We start from the raw sequence: 23995 nt of genomic DNA, 5'->3' as shown, positions 1-23995 counted from the left end.
CTCCATCCTCACCCTGGTACACTTGAAATTCATTTTGGCAACAAATTCCCAGCAATTTTTTGGTATCAGCAAATACTGCGGTATTGGAGAGAATTCCCAATTCAGCAGGAGAGAACTCCCAATTCAGCAGGATTTCATGGAGCTCAAGAACAAGTTCATTCTTCTTTCTTTGTATCATTTTTTAAAAAAACATAAATAGAAATCTTTCTCCCTGTTGCCGCTCTCTTTCTAATTCCTAATTGGACACGGCAGGCTCTTTGCTATTTCCAATAGGGCTGTGCAAAATGATGAGATCCATTAAATTTCCAAGGGGAAAAAAAAGCCTCCAAGCCTTCTCTGCTGATTTCCAAACCCTCCCCTGGAACACACGTGCTCTGGGCAGGGTAATTTTGTTTGGGGTAATTCACTTGTGCTAATTTCCTGGAAGCCTCGCAGGATACACGACTCCATTTTTGGGTGTTCTTGCACATAAATTCAGGATTAATTTCTCTGTGAAATATTTAAGTGTAAAATATCTCCAGAGAGAGGGTGTTTTTTTTTTTTTTATTTTCTTTTTTTGATTGCAGGAACAACGTGGAAGGTGGATTGGAATAAATCAATTTTAAACAAATTCCAATCCAAACCATTCTGTGGATCAAATCCTGGGCTCATCCATTGCTGTGTTTTGGAGCTAACAGGGGGCTGTTATCCCAAAAAACACCTAAATCAACAGTCCCAACTTCCCCTGAAATCCCGAGCACCTGGAGTTGTAATTCCAATTAATCTCGGCGACTTCCTTCCCATAAATTGCCCCAAACTGAAAAATGGGGATTCTATAAATCACCCACAAGCTGTGGGAAGGGTGAAGGGTGAATATCAGATATTCAGCATGGGTTAATTAGGGAGATTTAGGATAAATGCTCCAAAAGGGGAAAGGCAGCTCTGGGAAGGAACAGCTCAGACAGAGCTGCAGAGCAGGAGCAGGAAAATTCCAAACCCAAAGGGAAACTGTGCCCTGGGAAGGGAGATCCCCAATTCCAATCAGGAGAGATCCCAATTCCAGCCAGAGGAGATCCTTAATTCCAGCCAGAGGAGATCCCTAATTTCAGTCAGGGGAGATTCTTAATTCCTGCCGGGGGAGATCCTTAATTCCAACCAGGGAAGATCCCAAATTCCAATCAGGAGAGAGCTCTAATTCCAACCAGAGGAGATCCCTAATTCCAATCAGGGGAGATCCCTAATTCCAACCAGGAAAGATCCTTAATTCCAGCCAGGAAAGATCCCTAATTCCAGTCAGAGGAGATCCCTAATTCCAATCAGGAGAGATCCCAAATTCCAATCAGGAAAGATTCCTAATTCCAACCAGGGGAGACCCCTAATTCCAATCAGGAAAGATCCTCAATTCCAACCAGGAAAGATCCCTAATTCCAATCAGGAAAGATCCCTTATTCCAACCTGGGCAGATTCCTAATTCCAATCAGGAAAGATCCCTAATTCCAACCAGGGCAGATCCAAATTCCAACCAGGAACGATCCCTAATTCCAACCCCCAGAGCTGTGCCCATGATCTCAGCAGTCTCCTGCAGAAGGAGCAGTGATTGGGACGGACCCTGGAGAGCAGCAGAGCAGCTCCTCACACTTCCACATCCCTCTGCTCTTCCACCATGGATTCTTTCCCTCAGTAAAACCCCACCAGGGAGATCCCTCCCCTTTGGGATTTTTGGGATGAGCTGCTGCCCTACAAATCCCAGCTGGCCCCGAGCTCTGCTGGAATTTGCTTTCACCTCCAGGTGGAGCAGGGCTGCTGTGGCAGGGCTCGGTCCTGCTGTCCCTCCCTGAATTCAGCCTCCACTGGATCCCACAGCGGGAAAATCCCTCCCCTGGATCCCAAATGTCACCGCTGGAGCCATCCTTTGTTGGGACAGACGGACAGAGGACATGAGGTCCTTGAACCTTGGTGCCCACCGCCATCCCGGGAGGTTCTGCAAGGGACTGGACTTTGGGACACCCCAATGCCATGAGGGGAGGCAGGTTTGGAGCATTTTTCTCACGGCAGGATGAAGATCTGGGGCTTTCCAGGCTCTCCTTCCAAGGTGGATTTTTACACTCCGAGAGGCAGAATTTGGAAGCTGCTCGCAAGCCAGGGAGGGAAAATTGCAATCCAGGGAGGAGGGGAGGAAAACCTGGATCCAAAGCCACCCTCCTCACTTACAGGAAGGCAACTGGGAGGACGCAGTGTGGAAATGAACTTCCCAAAATAACGGGAATTTAACGCTAAGCAAAACACCCGGCCGCAGACGGACTTAATCACTCCGAAGTGAGGGAAGGTCATTAAATAAACAGCACAATCCAAAGTGTTGATTTTGGGGATACATCCAGCTATCAGCTCTTCGGGAGAGCAAATAAACCTCGGGAACTGCACGGCACAAAGGTCCCTGGAGCGCTGAGACAAAGGGAAAAACCCAAACCCGAGCCTTTGCTGACACACGAGGCCCAGAAAGGATCTTTCACAGGGATGGAGGCAGGGCTGGGAAGGGAATGGGGATTTCCAACGGCACTTTATGGGCATTTTTCTTCCCTGATTCCTTATTTTTCTGCACCAGAGTCCCAATTCCACCGTAAAAAAATGTTGATGTGGATTGTGGTTGGTGGAACCATCCCTGGCCAAGAGCAGCTCCTGGGCTGCTGCTTCCCTAAAATTGTGATTCCCGGTGGCTCGGCCACTCCAGTGACCTCCTCAACCTTTTCCCTGTGGTAAATCCTGGGATGTAACTTTTTATCCTCCTCCTCCTCCTGTTTTCCTTCCTCTCCAGCTCTGCTTTCAGAACAGATGATCCAGGGATCAGGGCTCACTGAGGAGTTTCCCGTTCCTTTTGCTGGCACAAAGAAATCTGTGCAGGAAGGGCACAAAAAGTTCAGCTTTTCCATAAATCCAGTACCCTGGAAGTCTCTAATTGGCATGGTGGGATCCTTACACTGGGCTTGATGGGAGTTCTGCACATGGAAGTTGTCCCTGAAACTTGTGGGACCAACAAATGGGAATTCACCCGGTGCTATCGACCTTGAATCCCTCCCCAGTCTCCTGGACGGGGAATTTCACTGGTTTTATAGGAATAAAGCCGGGTAAAACCTTTGGAATGGTCTTTTCTGTCACACCTATGTTCTGCAAAGCAGGAGAGGGATTTTCCTGAACAAGCAAAGATCCTTTACTTGGATTTAGGAGCGGAACGACGCAGAATTGCTGTGGAGCCTCTGGAGAGAGGATTTTCATGGAACAACCACTTGGAATAAATCACCCTCTTGGAATCACAGCTCTACACCACAGAGATACCCAGATGCCAATGCACACACTCAGCAGAAGTAAAGAAATCAAAACCAGAGCTAAAAATCCCAGGAAAAATCCCCCCAAGAACCAACAGGGATGTGAATCCGCCTCTGGAGCTGCTTTTGGAAGGGTTCCCCGGAGCTCCCCATGCCAGCAAAAGCTCTGCTGGGCCCTCCTGATTTTCCTGAGTCATCAGACGGTCAAGCAAACATCAGGCACAGGATTCCTGTCCAACTCCTGAGCTGATCCCATAAAGGCGCTTGTTCCACACAGGAATCAACCCCGGCGTGGACAAATTCCCGCTCCCCAAACAACCCCGATGATTAGCGTTGATTAATGGGGCTGTTAGAGGCTCATTCATCACCAGTAACTCACAACATCTTTTTCCACACCAGTTCCAGCTCCCGAGGAGCTGGAAAGGGAAATGGTTCTTTTTCACGGTTTTTGTTGCCTGTTCCCGAGCACGCCCCGGGTTTGGGGTTTTTATAGGGTGGCCCACAAGACCTGCCCGGGTCCAAAACCTCTGCACAGCACAGGATCCTCCAATAGTGGCCATCTCACTCCCATATTTTCTTAAAATCATGGAATCAAATTGGAATAGCCCCCTAAGATTGAGTCCAACCCATCGTTCTCTCAGCGCTGCCAAGGCCACCACTGACTGTGTCCCCAAGTGTCACATCCACACGGTTCTCAAATCCCTTCAGGATGGGGATTCCACCCTGGCTTGGACAACCCTTTCCAGGCAGAGATTTTCCCTAAAATCCAACCTAAACCTCCCCTGTAACACCTTGAGGAGGAGCACCCCTTTATTTGGAGGTTGCTCCGTGTTGCTCAGCTTATAAAATGATTTTGTTTCTCTCCCACCAAGTTTATTTTTCCTGCAGGAAAGAACTGCCATAACATCCTAGATTAGGAAAACAGACAGCCTGGGATGCTGGATTGGGAATGATACAGCACAAGGAAAAATTAGGTCAGATTATGGGCTGCAAACGCATCCTTCCACCCAAAACCACGGCAAGTGTCCCACGCACGGGACCTTGAGCTCGGCTCTCTCCCGGAGCACCCAGGGAAACATGGAAACAGAGTCACACATCCACCCTCAAGGGCCAAGATTCCACCTGAGATATTCCCTGCTTCCCAAATGTGGGATAGGAGCGTTGCATTTCACAGGTTCCTACAGAGGAATTGTTTGGGAAGGCGCAGGATAATTTGGGCTCACCCTGTGAAAGGCATCACATCCCAAGAACACACAACCCAACAGATCCATGGGCAAAGGACGGCTCAATCCTTATGGATGCAGCAACCAGGGAGCAGCCGGGGGGGCTGGCAGCAACCAAAACCTCACAAGCAAAGTCCACAACATGGAAAACTTTCTCCACTGTGTTATTTGATTTACCAATCCAGGAAAAAATAAGGAGCTGTTTCCTTACCTTCCTTGGCTGGATCCACGCTCTGGTGGGGATCAGAGCTGTCTAGGATGGCCTCGGTGTTAATCCAGTCCTGCTCCAGTCCCAGCCCCTCATCTGCCCCTGGACACCTTTGGGATAAATAAAAAAAAAAAAAAAACCATTAAGCCATTTAATTTTTTTTAGCAAACAGGAAGATCTGTGCTGCTGCTCCTCTGTTTTCCCACTTTTCTCTTTATCCAGGGATATCAGCAATGGGACAGCAACAAGGCAAAGCCCCTGAGGAACGTGAGGAGAAAAAGCTGCAAGGCAGAGCAAAAATCCATTGTGACAGTGGAACTGATCCCTGTCCTCCAGGAATGGGGCTGGGAAGGGTTTCCCAGGAAGTTACAGGTCTGGGATGATGCTGTGGATGGAATCAGGGCTCCTCAGAGCCCCCCAAATTCCAGTTCTTTCCCCAAACACTTCCCATCATTCCAGTTCTCTGCCAGGCCCGTGGGAGGAGAGGTTCCTCCAGACTCACAGGGTGGAGACCCAAATGGTCCCACTCCAGACCATCTTCCCTGTGCTCCACGTGGGCATTTCCCAGAGATCAGGCAACACTGAGCCCCAGGAAAAGCAGGAATTTTCACTAATTCCTCCCCTCCCTCTGTTCCTCTCCACACCCAAGCGGTGGAGGCCAAGTTTGAGGCACGGGCTGGGTGTCCCCTGTCCCCAGGCTCCCCGTGGAAGGTCTGTCCCTGGCAAGGGGCTCCCAGTGCAGCCAGCCATGGATCAGCTTTCCATGGAGCCACAGGGAGCTGCCACCACTCCTCCGACAGCTCCGGGGCCGTTTCCAGCCCGCTGGACTCGCCTCCTGTCACTGCAGATTGGAAAAAACCTCCACTCACCCAAAAGTGGATTCCAGCAGGCCCTCCAGGTAATTCCTCAACTTGAGACAGGCCTGGAGAGCGATCAGTCCCTCCTTAATCCCCTGAAAACATCCATGGGAATGGCAAGTTGGCTTCCCCGGCACGTCTGGCCCTTGCCCTGGAGCCTCCTCGCTCCCTGCTCGGAGCCGGACAGGAATGGACACCTGGCTGGAATTCTGGCTCCTCCTGGAGTTTCGTTCCAGGTCAACGAGCCCATGAAGAGCAACTGGATGGAGGGAATGGCACATGCCATTCCCATGATGGGATGTGGCCAGAAGGGCTTTTCCCAGCTGATGCTGCCCTTGGGCCACGTTATTCCTGCACCACCTGGATGCTGCCCCATCCCGGGAATGCAGCAGCTCATCCCAGCACTGGGAGCCTCTGGAAATGAGCCCAGCTGGTGGCTCTCCCCTCCTTTTCCCAGCAATCCACATTTATGTGCTAACAGCAACCTGGGATAGTGGAAATCGTGTAACCTGGGATAGTGGAAATTGTCCCTTCCCATGGCAAGGGGCGGGATGGGATGAGATTTAAGGTCCCTTCCATCCCAAACCACTCCAGGATTCTCCAATAATTGATTTATAAACTTTATAAATACATTCTGCGTGTTTATATCTGTATTTTACACGAGGCATCAGCCAGGGAGGGAGAAGTGTTGAAACCACCTAATGGATCACGGAATTGCAATTCCTAGAGTTGGGATCATCGCAATGGAGAAATTTTTGCACGCAGAGGCTGGAAAGAGAACTGCAAGAGGGTTTTTCAATCCCCCCTTTCTAATGATCAGTTCCCATAAATTATGGGAAGGAAGAACCTCCTAAAAAAGTGGATACAGCAGTGGGTTTAGGGATTATGGTGTTGAAAACAAGGATCACAGGGTGCAAGGAAAGGGAAACGGGGCACCATCCCCCTCTGGAATTGCCTTAGCTCTGAAAAGAGTCTCTGGAACAAGTGCAAGTGTCCCTGAAATTGTCCCTTTTTCCAATAAAATTCACAGAAGAGGATCAAGGGTTGAGGGATTCAGGTTTTTCCTCTCAAAGCCTTTTGGTTGATCACCACCCACTGGGTGCCCAACTTGAACTGTGCAGGGTCTTTCTCCTGCTTTTCCTGCATCCCTTAAGGATTTTCCTCTTTGTTCCCATCAATATCCTGCATGTTCTTCCCAGGACTGGATCCTCCAGGACTGGATCCACCCTTTGGTAGGACAAAACCAACACAAAGGATCTTGCTCAGTTTGTTTGCACCCAATCCCCAGGGAAAGAAGCAGGTCCTCACACAAATAAAGGAGGACAGCAAGCATGACTCCAGCAGTTTTCATGGAATTCAGCCAGGCTGGAAACACTGATGGCAATAATTGCCTGGAGCCTCCCGAAAAATGCTGGCCATGGATTTTCCAGATGCTGAAAGGCCTATATTTGTGAGTAACCACCAGACTCCATCAGCTCCTCCTGACCAAATACTCCACAGTGACATCATTGCACACTGGCATCATCCTGAGAGAAAAACCACAACATTCCTGGAGCCCCAGCAGAAACTCGACACATGGAATGCCTAATCCTAGAGTGGACTTTATCCCTGTTTTCCTGTGAGTCATTTTCCATCCCGCTGTCTGTCCAAAAACGCTTTTTTGTTGTTTATTTATTTAAGGTTCTCTCAATGGCTTCATTGATGACCGAAGAAAGGAGGGAAGGAGGCAGGGACTGGGCATCCCAGAGATCTGCCATGAGTCTGGTCTAACTAAACCCGTCTGCTTGGGACCATCTGCCACCAAATCTGCTGCCAAAATCTGGGACAGCATTGGAGTGGCAGGATGCAGCCCGGGCTTTGTGTTCGAAACCAAAGTCACAAATAATAACAAAAAAAGAAGAGGCATTCCTTGATTATCCAGGGAAAGAGGGATGGGGTTGTTTTAGTTGACTGTTAAAGCTCCATTTTTTGGCACAAAGGGAAAGGCCCCCATGTTTGTCTGACAGGAACTGGAAGAAAACCATGGATAAACCCAAAAAAGTGAAACTGGCTGTTCCAAATCCATAATCCAAAGAAAATGCTGGATCCAGGCCTTGCCTGTGCAAGAGTCTGTGCAGAGCTCAGCATCAGCCCCATGGGTGCAAGGCAAAAGGAGGATAAAGCATCCAATTATTTAATAAATACCATTAATTGTGCAATTCGATTAATTTCCATCATCTCAGCAACACAAGGACCCCTGGCAGATCCCAGTGGTGAACATGCCATGAAGGAGCACACTGTCCTGGCATGGGGTGGGACTCGCTGTTTCGTTAACACCCAAAATCACGGATCTGAAACAACAAAATCCTCAATTCCCCTGCTTCCAAGAGAGGCTCTGCCTTCCCCAGCCTCAGCCAAACACAAGGAAGGTTCTCCAGGCTGTGCATCTCCACTCACACCTCCCTAAATCCGTGACTGTGTCCACTTCTGGGCCCCTCAGTTTGGGAAGGGCGTTGGGATGCTCGAGCACATCCAGAGGAGGCAACGAGGTGGTGAGGGGCACACAAACCCTGTGAGGAACGTTTGAGGGAGCTGGGGTTGTTCAGGCTGGAGAAGAGGAGGCTCAGAGGTGCCCTCATTGCTCTCCACAGCTCCTGAAGGGAGGTTCAGACAGGTGGGGTTGGGCTCTCCCACCTGCAGCACTGGCAGAACAAGGGGACACAGCCTCAGCTACATCAGGGAAGGTTTAGGTTGGATATTAGGAGAAAATTCTTCACTGAAAGAATAATAAAATACTGGAATTGTCTTCTCAGGGAGGTGGTGGAATCACCATCTCTGGATATGTTCAAAAAAGACTGGACTTGGCACTTGGTGCTATAGTTGAGGTGTTAGGGCATGGGTTGGACTTGATGATCTTAGAGGTCTCTTCCAACCTCATTATTCTGTGATTCAGTGATTCTGTCATTCTGTGATTCTGTTATTCTGTGATTTTGTCATTCTGTGATTCTGTCATTCTGTCATTCTGTCATTCTGTCATTCTGTGACAGGAGCAGGACATCCAAGCCAGCTCCCGACCTCTCCGTGGCGCTGACAGGAGGCTCCCGGAGCAAATGTTCCATGTTTGTCTTCGATTTGTTCTTTGACAAAAGGAGCAAAGGTCAAAGCTGGGCTCCCCCAGGAGGGCCCATTTGTTGTCCAGATGTGAGGAATGTGCAGGACTTTTCTGGGACTGGACAGACAGATGCTCTGCAGCCCCTGCGCCATTCCCACCTCCCCGCTGTTGGGAATGTGTCTTTTCCCTTGGGCTTGTGCATCAGGGATGGGATTTGGGACCAGCAGAGTGCAGGGAGGTGTCTTATTCATACAGCACCTGCTCTGTACTAATCGTGGAGTCATGGAATGGTTTGGATTGGAAAAAGATCTAAAAGATCATCTGTTCCAACTCTGATCTGTGGGCAGGGACGCGTTCTACCATCCCAGGGTGCTCCCAGCCCTGTCCAGCCTGGCCTTGGGCACTGCCAGAGATCCAGGGGCAGCCACAGCTGCTCTGGGCACCTGTGCCAGGACCTGCCCACCCTCACAGGGAAGGATTCCTTCCCAATATCCCATCTAAAACAACTTTTGTTCCGTTTACAAGCCCAAGGAAGCTCATCCTAGAGCTTGACCACCTTCACAAAGCCCTCAAAGGGGCAAATCCTGCCTCCTGTGAAGCCAAGGAGAGGCAGAACCCCCTGAGCCTCCATCCTGCCCTCAGCCGCTGCTCTGGGGACTCCCGCAGGTCCCACGGTGGGGAAGACGCCCGTGGCAGCTCCAGCCAGACCACACAACTCCCCCAGCAGCAAGCACTGGGCAACATCTCAAACTGGGGGGGAAAACCCAGCAGGACCCTGGCCCAGAGTCAAGGAGAGCCTGGTCCAATGGTGCTGGAAGCTGCACCAAGTCCCAGTGGCTCTGCTTCGTTTTCTTGGGCTAATTGCTTTCAGGCTGTCCTCCACAGAGCCAAGCCTAAGTCTGGTCCAATCCTGACTTATCCCAGAGCAAAAAACGTCCTTATTGTCACTCCAGACAGGAATGCACGTGGTTCCACTGGGCTGAGCAGTGCAACCAACCCCGGAGCACAGGCACGGCCCACCTGCCACCTCCTCTTCATCCCACACAGATCAAGTTTCTTAAACCTTTTTTTCTCTTGAGGTTGGTCACCAGGTAAGAACAAAGGCCTCTCCTCAGCTGGAGATTTTTTTATCCACTCCCAACACTGAAATTATTGTGATGTGAAAATCATCACCCCAGCACAGGGAACGTAAACTCCCCAGGACAGTCTGAGACATGCAAATATATCCATGATCTTTGCCATTTGCAGCACAGTGGAAAATTGCTAAGAAAAGTTCCCATTGTGTCGGGCATGTCACTCCAACCTCCTGGAATTTCTCTCTCTCTGGCAGCTAAAAATGGCCTCAAACTCCCCAAAACGCTGGAGGTTGAACAGTGATGCTGGAGCTCCACAAGGAAAGGGCTGAAGATGTGCTCTGCTCCCTGCCAGGCTCAGGGAATGCAGTGCTCCCAGTCCGTGCTCCAAGGCTGATGGATGCTCCAAGGGTGGAGATCCTGAAGTGCAGAACGCTGTCGGAATCCTCTCCAGACCCCAGATAATTCCACCCCAAGACCTCAGCACCAAGCTATGGATAGGGGACATCCCTCACCCCTGACATCTCCAATCCTTCCCACACCACGGAAGGTGGCAGAAGACCTTTCCCAATCCTCCTGACCTTGAAGGCACCTCCTTTGGACACTGTTCTCCCTCCTCCTCCCTCTAAAAACACATGTCCAGCATCCATGTGTTGATCCCAGCCCCAGGAATGAAGACACAAGAATGAAAACCTGGGACAACATTCCCATAGGTGGATGCCCAGAGTGGGACTCCTGGATCCATCTTTTGGCATGGGAACGAGTGACCCCATTTCTTTACAAAAAGAAACACAAGAGCTCCCAGCAGTCTGCTCCTTCCGTGGGGTCACAACTACTGGAATACCACAGGAGAGAAGGAAAACCCAACTCCAGCTCCCTGCTTTGAGAGCTGTGAGTCTTCCCGACACTTCCCTGCCTCAATTCCTTCTTCTCTTGGCTTTTAGCCTCCAGGAATGAAGCAGCAGGACAGGGGTCAGGCAAGAGAAGAGGGAAGTGCAGCTCTCCTTGGATGGGTGCTCGTCTCTCCCACTTTTTCCAACCACATCCCTCCTCCTGCCAACTCCTTGTGCCTCAGAGCATCCCTGTTTTGCCTCAGCCTGTCATCCAGCCTTTCCTCAGGAGGAAAGCGCAGGATTCAAGCGTGACGTGCACGAGATGCAAAACCCAGCCTCGGATCTTGACAGGGAAAATGCCCATTCCAGGGCAAATGGGGGCAACTGGGAGATTTCAGCTGGAACCACTGGGTTCAGTGGGGCAGCCAGAGGGTTTAATTTCTGTGTATTTGTTAATTATCTCATTTTTTCCCGGGCCGTGTGCTCCCTATTCCAACAGCAAAGGGACATCTGAGGTTGGTTAAACTGTTTGTAACGGGGCCATCTCCAGCTTTTTGGAATTTCCTGGTTGGCACCTGCCCAAATCAACACATTTTCTACGTAAAACAAGAGCCCCTCCAAGGAGCTGCTCTAAACAATTCCCTCACTCAGCAATTTCAAATGCTCTGGCTTTAGGGACTTAATAAATTGCAGGGGAAAAAGTTCCCAAAACTGAAAAACAACAACAAAATGTGAAACCTCTTTGACCCCTGCAATTGTCTGATGAGTGCAGGCAACAAAAATAGTTTGGAGACTGGGGAGATTTCCAATGAAGAGGAATTTTTGGGTTTTCCCTTCAACTTGTGGCTGACAGAAGCCATGGAAGAAGCCCCATGGAGCAGCAGCATCCCTTCCTGGATGCTGGTTTGGGAAGCAGCAGTCTGAAATATTTGGAGTAGAGGGATTTGTCGGGATAATTCTCAGGTATCTGCTGAGATTCCCACACAGATCACACCCTCCTTCCAGCCCTGAGAGCAGCAAAAAGCCATGGAAAAAATGATCCTGGATCAGCCTGTCTCCATCCTTCCCAGAAAACTCCTCCACCATCAGGAGCTACATCACAGAATCCCAGGATGGGCCAGTTTGGAAAGGACCATGCTGGGTCATCTGGTCCAACCTCTCTGCTCCTGTGGGTCACCCCAGAACACTGGGCTGTGTCCAGATGGTTCTGGAGCATCTCCAGAGAGGGACACTCCACCACAAACCCAACAGCTTGCAAGCTGCAGCTTGTGACCAGCTCTGGATCCCTCTGGAAGAGCTGGACACGGAGGTTTCCTGGCATTTCGGACTTCTCCGAGGTCCGCGGGTGGCCCCGAGTATGACACAACACTGAGCTCTTAGCAAAGCCCGGGGATTTGGGCTGGAGCTCCTGGCTGGGAGTGCTGGATGTGGCTCTTCTCCTCGGAGCTGAGCTGGCAGATCAGCACCGCTGGGGAAAAGCTGGAGGGGAAGGGAAGGGAAGGAAATCCAAGCATTTCCCAAGTCACCTGTTTTCCTTATGCCAGCGCTGCCAGTTTCCTACGGAAAACCCAGCCTGCAGACTGCACCAGTGTTAAATGGGATTCCTCTCCACTCCTCCCTTCGTTCCCACACTCCTCTGCAGCCCTGGAGTTGCCATTCCTGAAAATTTCACACCTAATTATTCATTATCCCTAACGAGCCCTCACCAGGCATCCACTGCTCTGTCTGGAGCTGGTTTGAATCGGGCAGAGTTGTGCAATCTCTGGCACCAGCCCTGCTCCACCTCTACTTGAATCCCAGAAAAATGAGCCTGGAGGACTTTCTCTGGCCTGTCCACTCGGTCAGGGCAGAGGGAGAGAGGGATTTGTCTGGGATAAAGTTCCAGGCTGAGGTTTGATCATCACGGTGGCCTCATTAACAGCATGGCCCAGAGAACTCCATCCTCCAGTGCTGGAATTCCTCCAGGCTGAACAGGCACAGCACAAATCAAGGAGAGATCTGGTGGGAAGGAAAAGCCCAGCTCTGCTCCCACATGCTCTGCTGGTGCAGCTTTCCACCCTAAAGGTCCCAACAATTCTGCTGGCATGGAGCAGCCAGAGGTGATCAACACCTCCCTGATTCCCAGAGCACTGGTCCTCACTGGGATCCATCCAGTCTGTGGCAGCCACCTGGCAATCCCTTCATCCCAAGTAAAATCAGCACCTGACTGAGGTGCTGGAATTCTGTCCCAGATTCCCCTTCAGGACTCAGACCCATCTTCCAGTTTGTTTTCCAGCTCCTCTTTCACTGAGGAGCAGCAGTGTCCTTCCCAACTTCAGTGTACTTCTTTTTCCACTTATCCCAGAACTCCTCCTCCAAGGGTTTGCCCTGCAGGGTACCTTGTAGAGAATGTTTGGAAATGAAAATTCCCATTCCAAATGCTGGCTGTGGTTTGCAGCTCTGCCTGAAACAGGCAGGCAGTGACTTGGATCTTCTGGAAAGCCAGGTCCTGACTTCCAGCAAGCTTCACCTCCACCTCCTCCGGGACTTTGGGACCTCTGTCATTCCAAAGCCTTTTTTAAATGTCATCATTCCAGGAGAAGCCAGTCGGAGCCTGAGCCAGGAGTGGTGACGGAGAGCTGAGATCAAAGCTGTGAACTCTGGGCAGCTTGGGAAGCGGAGGGAAGCCAGAGCAGGAGGTGACATCAGGCGGGCTCCGAGGATTCTCCCGGGGGGATCCGGGAAGCCGGGATGCTGGAGGGCTGAGTCACCACGGCTGGAGGCTCCCCTGGGAGGAAGGAGCAAGATTCCCTCACAAGAAGGAGCTTTTTTCCACTGTAAATCTTCGCAGCACAGCGAGGAGGCTGAAAGGTCACCGGGGCTTGGCGCTGCTTTGGCAACTGGGAGCCAAATGGCTTCGGTGGGAATGAGGATGGTGCTGCCTCCTCCCGAGGGGCTCTCTCCTCACAGGCTTCACCCACAGCCCGTCTGGGTCACCGTGGAGCAGCTTTCCTCATCCCCTGCCTGCTCCAAGCTCAAACAGGCTCCGGCAGGGCTGGGAATCCCGGTCCCACCGAAGGAAAGGGGAGTTTTGTCCTTGGCTTCCGCAACAAGGGAAGGATTTTGAACTCAGACCCTCATTTGTATTTTGAGAAGGATCTCTGGTGAGGAGTGAAGTAGATCTGTGGGTATTCCAAGGGTTTGAGTGGATTCAGAGCTGTTGAATTTTTGGGGAACTCAAATCCCACCAGTGCTTTGCCCTCACTCTGGTGTGTGGTGGGGGTTCCCTGATATGAGTCAGTTCCTTCCACATAAAATCATTCACTGAATTCCCTTTCCTTGGATTTGGGAAGAGGATCAACAACATTAAAGGGCACGCAGACAGGAAACCCTTCCTCTGGAAACGTGGGGAAGATTCGCTGTGCTCCACGATGGAGCTGACCCTGCTCCCGTATCCAGGGGGAAAGAAATTCCACCCTCAGGAGAGCGAGGTGGGAGAGCAAACCCACGAAAGCCAGCCAAGACTGACCTCTTGAGAAAGGCTGGGAGAACCACAGCCGGAGGAAAAGCCAGGGAGCAGCCGAGGAAAGGTGGGAAGAAAAGCAGGGTGAGGATGATGACAACAAAGCCCCTCTGTGCAGCCATCCCTCAACACTTCCACAGCATTAATTACACACAGCAGCACCCTGACCACACCAAGGGTGATAATGACTTTCCAAGGTCCATCCAGCTCAGATTTTTGTCCCTGGAAGTGGCCAAAGGCAGGTTTTGAGGAAGGGTTTAAGAATAACATAAACACACTGTGATTTTTTTTTCTCTCCCCCAGCCTAAACCAGTCAGCAGCTGAGGGATTTCCTGAGCTGAAGGAGGAGTTATCTTTGCATTAAACAGAGCTTGGGGGATTTTCCTCCTACAAGCCTCTCCATTGTCCCTCAGTTCATAAGGAAAGACGAGAAAGAAACATTACAACTTTTACAGATGATGAGGTGTCAGCTGAAAATGCAGGGCAAGAAATTAAATTTCCTCACCTGCACCTCAAGTCGGTTCAGAGAAAGTCCCAATTCTCCCTCTGACAACAAAGTCTGGGTTCATTAACAAAAATTGTGCTGTAAAATCTTTCCCCTGACTTAATGGGACGGCTCCAAGGTCCTTGGAAGGATTATTTCAACCTCACAGGCTCAATCAGTTGGTTCATTAAGCAGAAAAGGTTGGGAAAACCCACCAGGGATTCCTTCCTTCAAGGTTATTATTCCTGCTGCAAAATGTCCTTCTTGATTTTTCAAGCAGCTGCGAGCGAGTTTTGGCTTTTAAAGCAAATGAGTGGGGACCCATCAGCACCCAAACACATCTGGGTGGAAGTGTTAAAGGGTCTTTTGGGGTGAACCCCAGCACTGGGGAATAAATGGAATTTAAATGGTATTTAATGGTGTTTAAATGCTATTTAAATGGTATTTAAATGGTATTTTAAGGCATTTGCATGCCTCTCCTCCTCACACATCTGGAAGGGGCTCCAGCTGCACGTTTTACACCACCACAATCCCATTTTCCAAAGGAATTTGTTGCGTTGCTCCCACTGCCACAACCTGGGCAAACACAGAGGCTCTGCCCTTCGGCACATCCCTCCTGGATGGCATCCCAGGAATGCTGCTGGAGCTTTCTGCTCCCTGGAGGAGCCCTCAGTGTGCTCAGCAGGACAAGCCTGGGCAGAAGGCTGGGCCTGGAGGACCTGCCTCAGCCCAATTCCCAAACCAGGAATTTCTGCCTGGCACCTCCACATCCCACAACGACACCACTGGGCACAAACTCCATTTTCTGCTGTAAAATGTGACCTGACTCCGTTTCCACACAAATCCAACAAAACCCAGGGCTGCAGCACTGAGGACCTTGAGGACAACACGGAGTAAGTGGAAGAGAATGTATCCAAAAGGGAGGAGGGAAGGGGATTTTGGAAAAAAGGAGGAGAGCAGCACTAAACCAACACAGCAGCAGGGCAGGTGATGAGAAGGGGAAGAAGCTCTTCCTACACAAACCTTCCAAATTCCTCATTTCCATGGCAAATACCAGTTCATCCCCACGCCTTGGCTGTGTGATCCTGGCCATGGACACAGCACTGGCCTGGCTAATTGCCATTTCAATCATTAGCAGGGCACAAAGGAGTGGCAGGAATTCCTGCCCCCTTGGGCTGCAGCGCAGTCCCGAGGCCCTGCTCCCTGTTAATGAGGAATTTCGGCACCTCCTGGGATCCTGAGGGGTCCCTAATGAGGGGGAGGGTGTTTGTGGGAATTGAAGCTGTCCCTGATTAGTTCATGGCACAAGTGCTCCCCGCTGAGCCTGAGATTCGTGAGCTGGAGTTGATCCTGGAGGGCTGCAAACCTGGGCTGGCCACACTCAGCTCATCCCACTGGGCAGGCACCGAAACCCTGCGGATGGAGATGGAGACAACACCTCCAGGATTTCCTTCTCCCCACCCAGATCCCACATCTGGGTCAGACACAAACTGGTTTTGCTGCACGACTCTGCCTGATGTCCCTCTGGTGTCACTTGAGGTGGGACCAAGCTCAATCCGACCTGAGCTCACACCACCCCCCCCACCACCAACCGGCACCACAACCATTCCTGATCCCACCTCCAATCCCAGTCCCAAATCCACTCCTGATCCCACCTCCAATCCCAGTCCCACAGCCATTCCCGATCCCACCTCCAATCCCAGTCCCAAATCCATTCCTGATCCCACCTCCAATCCCAGTTCCAAATCCACTCCTGATCCCACCTCCAATCCCAGTCCCAAATCCATTCCCGATCCCACCTCCAATCCCAGTCCCAAATCCATTCCCAATCCCACATCCATTCCCAATCCCACACCTATTCCCAATTCTACCTCCAATCCCAGTCCCAAATCCATTCCCAATTCCAAATTCATTCCCAATCCTACACCCACACCCATTCTCGATCCAAATCCCACCTCCATTCCCAGTCCCACCTCCATTCCCAGTCCCACACCCATTCCCAATCCCACAGCCATTCCCAGTCCCACCTCCATTCCCAGTCCCACACCCATTCCCAGTCCCACACCCATTCCCAGTCCCACATCCCCACGTTTGGCTGTCTCGGAGAAGGAGCTGGGTTCCACTGCTAATGAGAGAACAATTGTGGTGGGACTCCAGAAACGCCTCGCATTAAACACAAAAAGCACCAGAAAATTAAAGCTTGGACTGAATCACATCTCAAACTTTTGGGGCTGGAAATTCCCATAGGGAATGCAGGACAAGAGCTACTATTTGTTGACAACCACTTGAAATCATCCTCTTAAAAATGTTGAGTGACTGGAAACCATTGCCCTCCGAATTTTCAGCTCGCAAAAAAATGGTACAAATTCATCTGGTATTGCTACAAATGGTCTGCTTTGCTTTCAACCATTGGATTCTCCCACGTGCATTTCTGAGAGGGATTTAGGAGAATTTCCAAGGACGAAGCAGTTCTAACCATTGTAATAATTCTCCCCTGCCAAACCCCGAAAATCTTAAACGCTAAAAAATGAGATATTAATGAAAAGAAAGGAACAAACCCAGTGTGTATGATGAGCTCCCTGCACATCCGTGGCTCCTGCAGGGGATGAAAAGAACATTTCACACAAACCACGCTGGAGCAGCTTGGCTTTGCCACGGACTGTGATCCCTGAAAACCCCGACTCCGAGACACAGCCCCGCTTCCATCGCCCTCCTCCCTGCTCCCCTCAGCAGGGAGAGTTGTTTGTTTGGTTTTGTAAGTCCCAGCTTAATGCAAAGCAGGAGCCAGCAAGGAGCAGGGCTTGCCAGAGGCAGAGCATCCCTTTCCTGCCTTTACCCGTGGTTCCCGTCGCAGTTTTGGATCCTGCCAGTGTTTGGGTTGGGTTTAAATCATTCCTGACAGGCCCAACTGGTGACTGTGACGCCAGCCCATGCAGGGAATTGTGGAAAATGGTCTCAGGCTCAGCCTTAGCTTGGTTGGGATGGCATTCCCTCACCAATGGTGCCTTGCTCCCCATGGATTTTCCCTCCTCAGTCCCCAAAGGACACATTTTACAGGGGGACACAGCAGCCCCCAAAATCCTCATGGTATAGAAATAACCAACCCTAACCCAGCCCCCCTTTCCCCTCTTTTCCCACAAAACCCATTCTGGTCATCAGGAGGCTCCAAAGGCTGCTCCCAGCAGGAATTCCCAGCACTTCCCTCATCCCTGCCCAGCACCGTGCCTTTGCCAGGGGGGTTGTGCAACAGCTCAAGGACATCCAGTGGAAAAATCACTTCCAAGTGGGAGGTAATGAGATGCAATCCCGTCTGTACAGGACAATAAATCACCTCTTCGGGCTTTTCCAGCCTTCAAAGATGCGGAGCAGAGGGCAAGGATGTGGCTGGCGAGGGAAGGACTGAGGGAAAGACCAGAAGGAAAAGATCACAGTCGAGGAAAGATGCAACAGCAAACTCCAGAGGAAAGGAATAAATCTGTTCCACATCCCTGTGCATCACCACCACAGTCTAAGCAAGGAATCAGCTCCATGGCAGTGTCGCATTCCTCAAAAGTCTCAGTGAACGCGTGTTTGGGACAACAGCAAAGGAAATCCAAGGAAAATGGGCTCATTTTGACATTGTCCAGGGCCAGCACAGATCCCAGCACTCCTCAGCACCTCAGGGGCTTTTTAGCTACGATTGGATTTATGGAATCATGGAATTTGGTTTGGAAGGGCCTTAAAGATCATCCACTTCCAACCCCAATACCTTCCCCTGTCCCAGGGTGCTCCAAGCCCTGTCCAGCCTGGCCTTGGACACTTCCAGGGATCCAGGGGCAGCCACAGCTGCTCTGGGCACCCTGGACCTCCCCAGCCTCACAGGGAACAATTCCATCCTGGAGATAATCTGGAGTTTTTCACAGCCCAAACGAGACAATCCAACAGTGCAGAAGAGGAGAAAAACCAAAATACATTTGAGTGGAAATTCACGGTGGTTTTCAAGGAGGGAGAACTGAGTGAGTCCAGGGGGGTCTGTGCTGGTTCCAGGGAGCTGCCACGGGACAGGGACACTGGGAATCAGCAGTGGAGGCTGTGGATCAAGGGACAGCTGCTGGTCATCCCTAGGAAGGATCTCACCTTCCTGGAAAAAGGGGACCTCAAGCTCAGTGAACCCCACACCAAACTCTTCAAGTAGGAGAGAGGCCTGAGACGCATTTTGGGTACCACAGAACCAGGGGAATGCCAGCAGGAGCTGAATTGATCCTGAGGGATAAGAAGTTCACCTGGGATTTGGAATCCCACCTCCCTTAACTTGCTAAACAAGAGATTTTTTTATTTTTTTCCCTTTCTTTGGGACATCTCTGCCCTTAAAGTGGAAGCCTGAGAAAAGCAGCAGGAAGGTAATAAATAAATAAATGAATTATTAATTAATAAGAGGCTGAAGTGCCTGATCAAGTATCCAGGGTCTGGATACTCGAGGAGTGAAGGATTTAGAACAAGTAGCACTCGACACACTTGATCTTTTTATCCCCCCTCATTTCCACTCCTTTCTAATGGCTCCAAAGCAACTGGCCCGGAATGTTTCCCATCCTTCATCTAAACTCGGAAGAGCAAAAGCATAAACATTCCAGAAATATCCACAGAGACGTTTTACTAATTGGCAAATGAGGCAAATCCGCTCCCGGCCACTTCCCTCACATGTTCCTGAGCACAACTCCATTAACTGTGCTCCTCCTGGGATCACTGGGAATCACAATCCTGCCCTCAGACAAAACAACAGCAACCCAAATCTGAGGGAATTAATAACAATGTCTACCACTAACGAGCCCATCCGTAACATCTCCCAGGCTTTATGCAAATTAACAATTCCCGCAAGCAACGCCAATTTCGGATGATCCCGAAGGATCCTGGGCAATCCTGGAGCAGAAGGAATGAATTTGCAAAGCCTTGTCACCCCCGTTTTCCCCTGGAGAACGTGGCAGCTCAGCAGGGAGGAGATTCCAAGCTCTCCGTGTCCGTGGGCATCAAAGGGAATGATCCAAAAGGACAGTGCCAACCCTTCATGCCAGGAGGGAATTCTACTTCCAAAAGAGGGGTTTAACAGCTGAAATTGGATCCATAAATGACCCAAGATTATGGTGACAGTCCCCATCCCAGCACGGATACAGGCACTGCCCACAAAGTGGGAACAAGGAATGGGAAAAGCACCTTGGACCACTTTTCTGTGACCCCAGAGGTTGGAAAACCGGGATTTGGAAAGGTTCCCAACAGGAACACACCCCAGTGTTTACAGGGAGATGGGAATGCTGCTGGATCCTCAGGAAGGTGGCCCTGCTCATCAAACCCAGCCCATTCCAACCCAGGATTCCTGCCTGCTCAGAGGGATCCTGCCTCACGCCAGGAGCACCCACGAGAAGGACTCACAGTGGAAGGACCAACATTATCCCATCCAGGACAATTCCACAAGGAGGTAAATCCACCTGGATCTCCTCACACATCTCCCTGCACTACAAACCCCCAAACTTTTGTGGGTATTCACAGCCTCCAAATCCCACTTCCCCCCCAGAAATCCCAATTCAGCAAACCCACGACAAGCACTGGAGGAGATCCCTGAGGTGGCTCAGACTCCCCACCTGCGGGTATCCCAGAGAAATCTCTGCTCTTCCCAGATTCCCTCCACCAAACCCCACTGGGAGCTGCTCTTTGCCACCCTGGAACCTCCTCCAGGAGTTTTGGGCCGACCCCACCACTGTCCCGGCTCCAAGGCAAAGATCACAAGGATGATTCTTTAATCTTTAGAGCCTGGTGGCACCCAGAAGATCCAGAGTGGAGCTTCCACTTGGAAAGCAGTGATTGCCCTGCTCTGGAATGCTGCAGGAGCCTCGGCAGAGCCTTCCCAGAGCTCTGCAATCCCAGAGTCCCAGCTATAAAATCCCTGCTGCAGGCAAAAACCGAGACATGGAGAAGGAGATCCAAGGAATTTCTCCATCTATAACCATCACAGCTCCATAAAGTTGTTTAAAAGAGGGAACTGAGCTTGTTTTCCTTGTGGAAATCCTATGTTTATTTTTAGTTCTGCCTCGGAGTATAAATAACTCCAGAATGAAGTGCATGGTGCTTAATTCCCTTCATTGTGCCCTTAATTGCTTCCTTGTTTGCTTTCCACTTTCCACTCTGCTCCAGCCCCATATTCCAGCACCAGCTCCTCCCTTTCACATTTGTTTATTGTGTCTGCATTTCCAGAGACTGAAAGGTCAGGAGAAAATATGAATTTTTAATGGAATTTCCTAATGCCACCAAGGCTTTACCCTCCCTGCCCGCCCTTGCCATGGATTCCCTCCCACCCAGACGCCACCAGCCTGAATCCCAGAGCCATTCCAGCTTTCCTGAAACGCCCTCCCTGTCTCCTCTCCCGTTTGTGTTGGAGCCCTGAGCTCACCTCCCTCAGGAGGACATTCCCCATTCCCTTGGATGCTGTCAAAGGAACTGGGTGTGCTCACCCCAGATTTGTGGGGCCACCCTTGGATGAGGAAGGATCTGTCAGCTCTTCCAGCACCATCTCCTGACAATTCCCAGCAGGAACAGTGGGATTTGCTCCATGGATGCTCCCATGGAGCACAGCAGCACCTTGGGAGACTCCCAGGGCAGGAGCAATGCTGGACCTGGAGCAGGGATGTGCTCCACAAGGTTTGGAATGCTGGAGGTGTCACTTTAGATCTGCTTCCCGACCCCCAGCAGGGCATAATCCACATCCTGGAATGGCCCATCCTGATTCCATCTCATCCCAGCATGCTCTGAACCCCTCCCTTGAACATTCCTGGAGAACTTTGCTTCCAAAAGGAGCAGGAGGAAGCTCCAGCCCAGCACATCCCTGAGTCCTGAGCTCCCACAGGCAGCTCCAGCCCCATGGGAAGAGTTCTTCCATGCGTTCCATGGGCCAAGTTTGCTCCACAGCAGGGACACGGCTGGGAAGATGGAGTCAGGAGCATTTTTCCAAGGTGAGGCCACGTGGGAAGGAGCTCGGAGCTCCTCACTGGAGGTGCAGGGAAACACCCACTTCTCCCAAGCAAACATTAGAGCAGGATGGGGTTTGTGCATGGAGCAGGGATGAAGCTGCTGTCCAGCCTGGAGACTCCAGGGAGACCTTGGAGCCCCTTCCAGTGCCCCTCTCCAAGAGAGCTGGAGAGGGTGACAAGAGCACGGAGTGCCAGGACAAGGGGGATGTCTTGCCAGCGCCAGAGGGCAGGGTGAGATGGGATACTGGGAAGGAATTGTTCCCTGGGAGGGAAGAGGAGAAACTGTGGCTGCCCCATCCCTGGCAGTGTCCACGGCCAGGCTGGAGCAACCTGGGATAGTGGAAGGTGTCCCTGCCCACGGACAGAACTGGATGATCCTTAAGGTCCCTTCCAACCCAAACCATTCCATGATTCTTGCCCTCAGTCCTGCTGCAGGGGTGGATCAAGCTGTGTTTTCCAGGTGGATCATGTCCAAGGTTTTCCTACCCTGCCACCACTGCCAGCCCCCAGCCAGCACTGGCTTTTATTTATTTTAATTCTGAAGCTTCTCCCCAGCCCTTAAAGCTGCCCGGAGTTTCCAATAAGCCTCTGCCCGCTGAGATTCCCACCCTCAGTCTGGTTCTTCCTTGTGCTCCTCAAAAAAACAGGGCTGAGTTTTTGGGAAGCCTAAAATTCCTCCCTCAACCTCAGGAGAGGTAAGGAGAAAAATATGCAGGGATGTGCAGCAAATTCCTGCCTAATTCCTCGGGAGACCAAATCAATGGGAGACTTCTCCTCTCTGTTTATTTTTTTCTCAGCAGAAGTCCCAGTCTGTTCTCTCCCTCTTCCAAAAACCCACACCCAGGAGCTGTGACATCAGAGGATATTTTAGGAAGGCAGCTTTGTCCCCAGCCCAGCTCTGGTGTGGTTCCCTTTCCCTCACACAACCCCACGGCTGAGCAAAGGCACCGCTGGCTCCTGGGTGCCAAACCTGGAGGTGAAACGGGAATTTAAAAAGGCAGGAATTGTCTTCTCCAGCCGTTTCCCTCCCAAGGAATAATATGCTTGGCTTGTCCTGCTGTTGACACAAGGGTGACTCACGGGCCCAACAATGTGGGACTGTTTGGAGGTTCAGGGCAGGCATCTGGAACTGGCCCCGTGTCCCTTGGCAGGGGCTGAGCTCAGCTCAAAAATGCACTTTTATCCCTGTGATGCACCCGGAATGCAGCCCTACCTACAGCTCCCATTCCCAGACTCCTTTCCAAGGCTATTCCCTGCGCCCATCGGCTCCTGGCTCCAGGTTTGGCTGGAAAACCCCCTCTGCCAACCCCACCTGTGCCCACCTTTCGTGTCGTTGAGGTGGATTGCACCCCAAGTTTGTCTCGGGGTGTTCTTGCTTCACCCAGGTTTGCTCCAGCCCCAAAATCCCTGGATGGCCGTGGATTCACTGCAAAGCCTGGAGCAGGCAGGAGGTTACAACGCTCTCCATCCCCGTTTGACACCATCCCTTAGAACAGGTCTGGGAGCACATTCCCAAATATCTTCCCACCTCCACCTGGGGCTGAACAAAGCTGCTCTCCCAAAAGGTTTTCAGGGAGATCTCCAAGAAAAATCAACCAACAGTGAGGAGAATTCCTGCTGTGAGAGATCCCAAAGGGCTGATCCCATGGGGAGAGGAATCCCAAAGGGCTGAATCTGTGGGGACAGTGATCCCAAAGGGCTGATCCCATGGGGAGAGGGATCCCAAAGGGCTGATTCCCAAAGGGCTGATCCCATGGGGAGAGAGATCCCAAAGGGCTGATCCCAAATGGCTGATCCCATGGGGACAGTGATCCCAAAGAAACTTTTCTGTGGGGAGAGAGAGATCCCAAAGAGCTGATCCCAAAGGGCTGATCCCATGGGAGAGGGATCCCAAAAAGCTGATCCCAAAAGATCCTTTGGGGAGAGAGATCCCAAAGGGCTGATCCCAAAGGGCTGATCCCATGGGAAGAGGAGGATGAGGAGGAGCAGCTGCTCTGCCGGGTGTCCCACAGCGCCCTGCCAGAGGAACGTGCTCCAGATCCCTCACCCTCCTCCTCCTCCAGCCTGGATCCCATCCACGCTGCCCAGACCTCGGCACAGACCTCCCACATCCACATGTGGCTTTCCCAGCCCTCCTGCTCCTCGCCCAGCCCCAAATCCCAAATCCCACATCCCACATCCCACATCCCAGCTGTCCTGGAGCCCCGGGCGTGATCCCTGCGTGTCACCCTGACATTGGAAGTCTCAGCTCCTCCTCGGAAACCTCAGCCTTGGCTTGTGGCACCCCCAGACAGGGAACAGCTGGAAAACGCTTCAGCCCAGACAGCGAGCCTTTTCCCGGGATTTTAAAAGGTCAGGAACTAAATCCATCTTATTGCACAGCGCATGGAATTCCGCCGCGTCGCGAGGCCGGCCCTTCCCACCGCGGGC

The 23995-nt window shown here is 51.4% G+C and overlaps 1 long non-coding RNA gene across 1 annotated transcript in view; it reads right to left on the bottom strand.

Moving 5' to 3' along the window:
• LOC146766449 (uncharacterized) overlaps window positions 1-23995 on the bottom strand; it is a 151562-nt gene that overhangs the window by 40469 nt on the left and 87098 nt on the right. The window contains exon 3 of the long non-coding RNA XR_014958009.1: window positions 4734-4840. This is a non-coding gene — a long non-coding RNA (uncharacterized LOC146766449). The remainder of the gene's footprint in view (window positions 1-4733; window positions 4841-23995) is intronic.

This window comes from Lonchura striata, chromosome 11 (assembly GCF_050655825.1).
Source record: "Lonchura striata isolate lonStrDom1 chromosome 11, ASM5065582v1, whole genome shotgun sequence".
NCBI lineage: Eukaryota > Metazoa > Chordata > Aves > Passeriformes > Estrildidae > Lonchura > Lonchura striata.
Note: the sequence above shows the minus strand (reverse complement) of the source record. Positions and strands in the feature narration are given on the sequence as shown.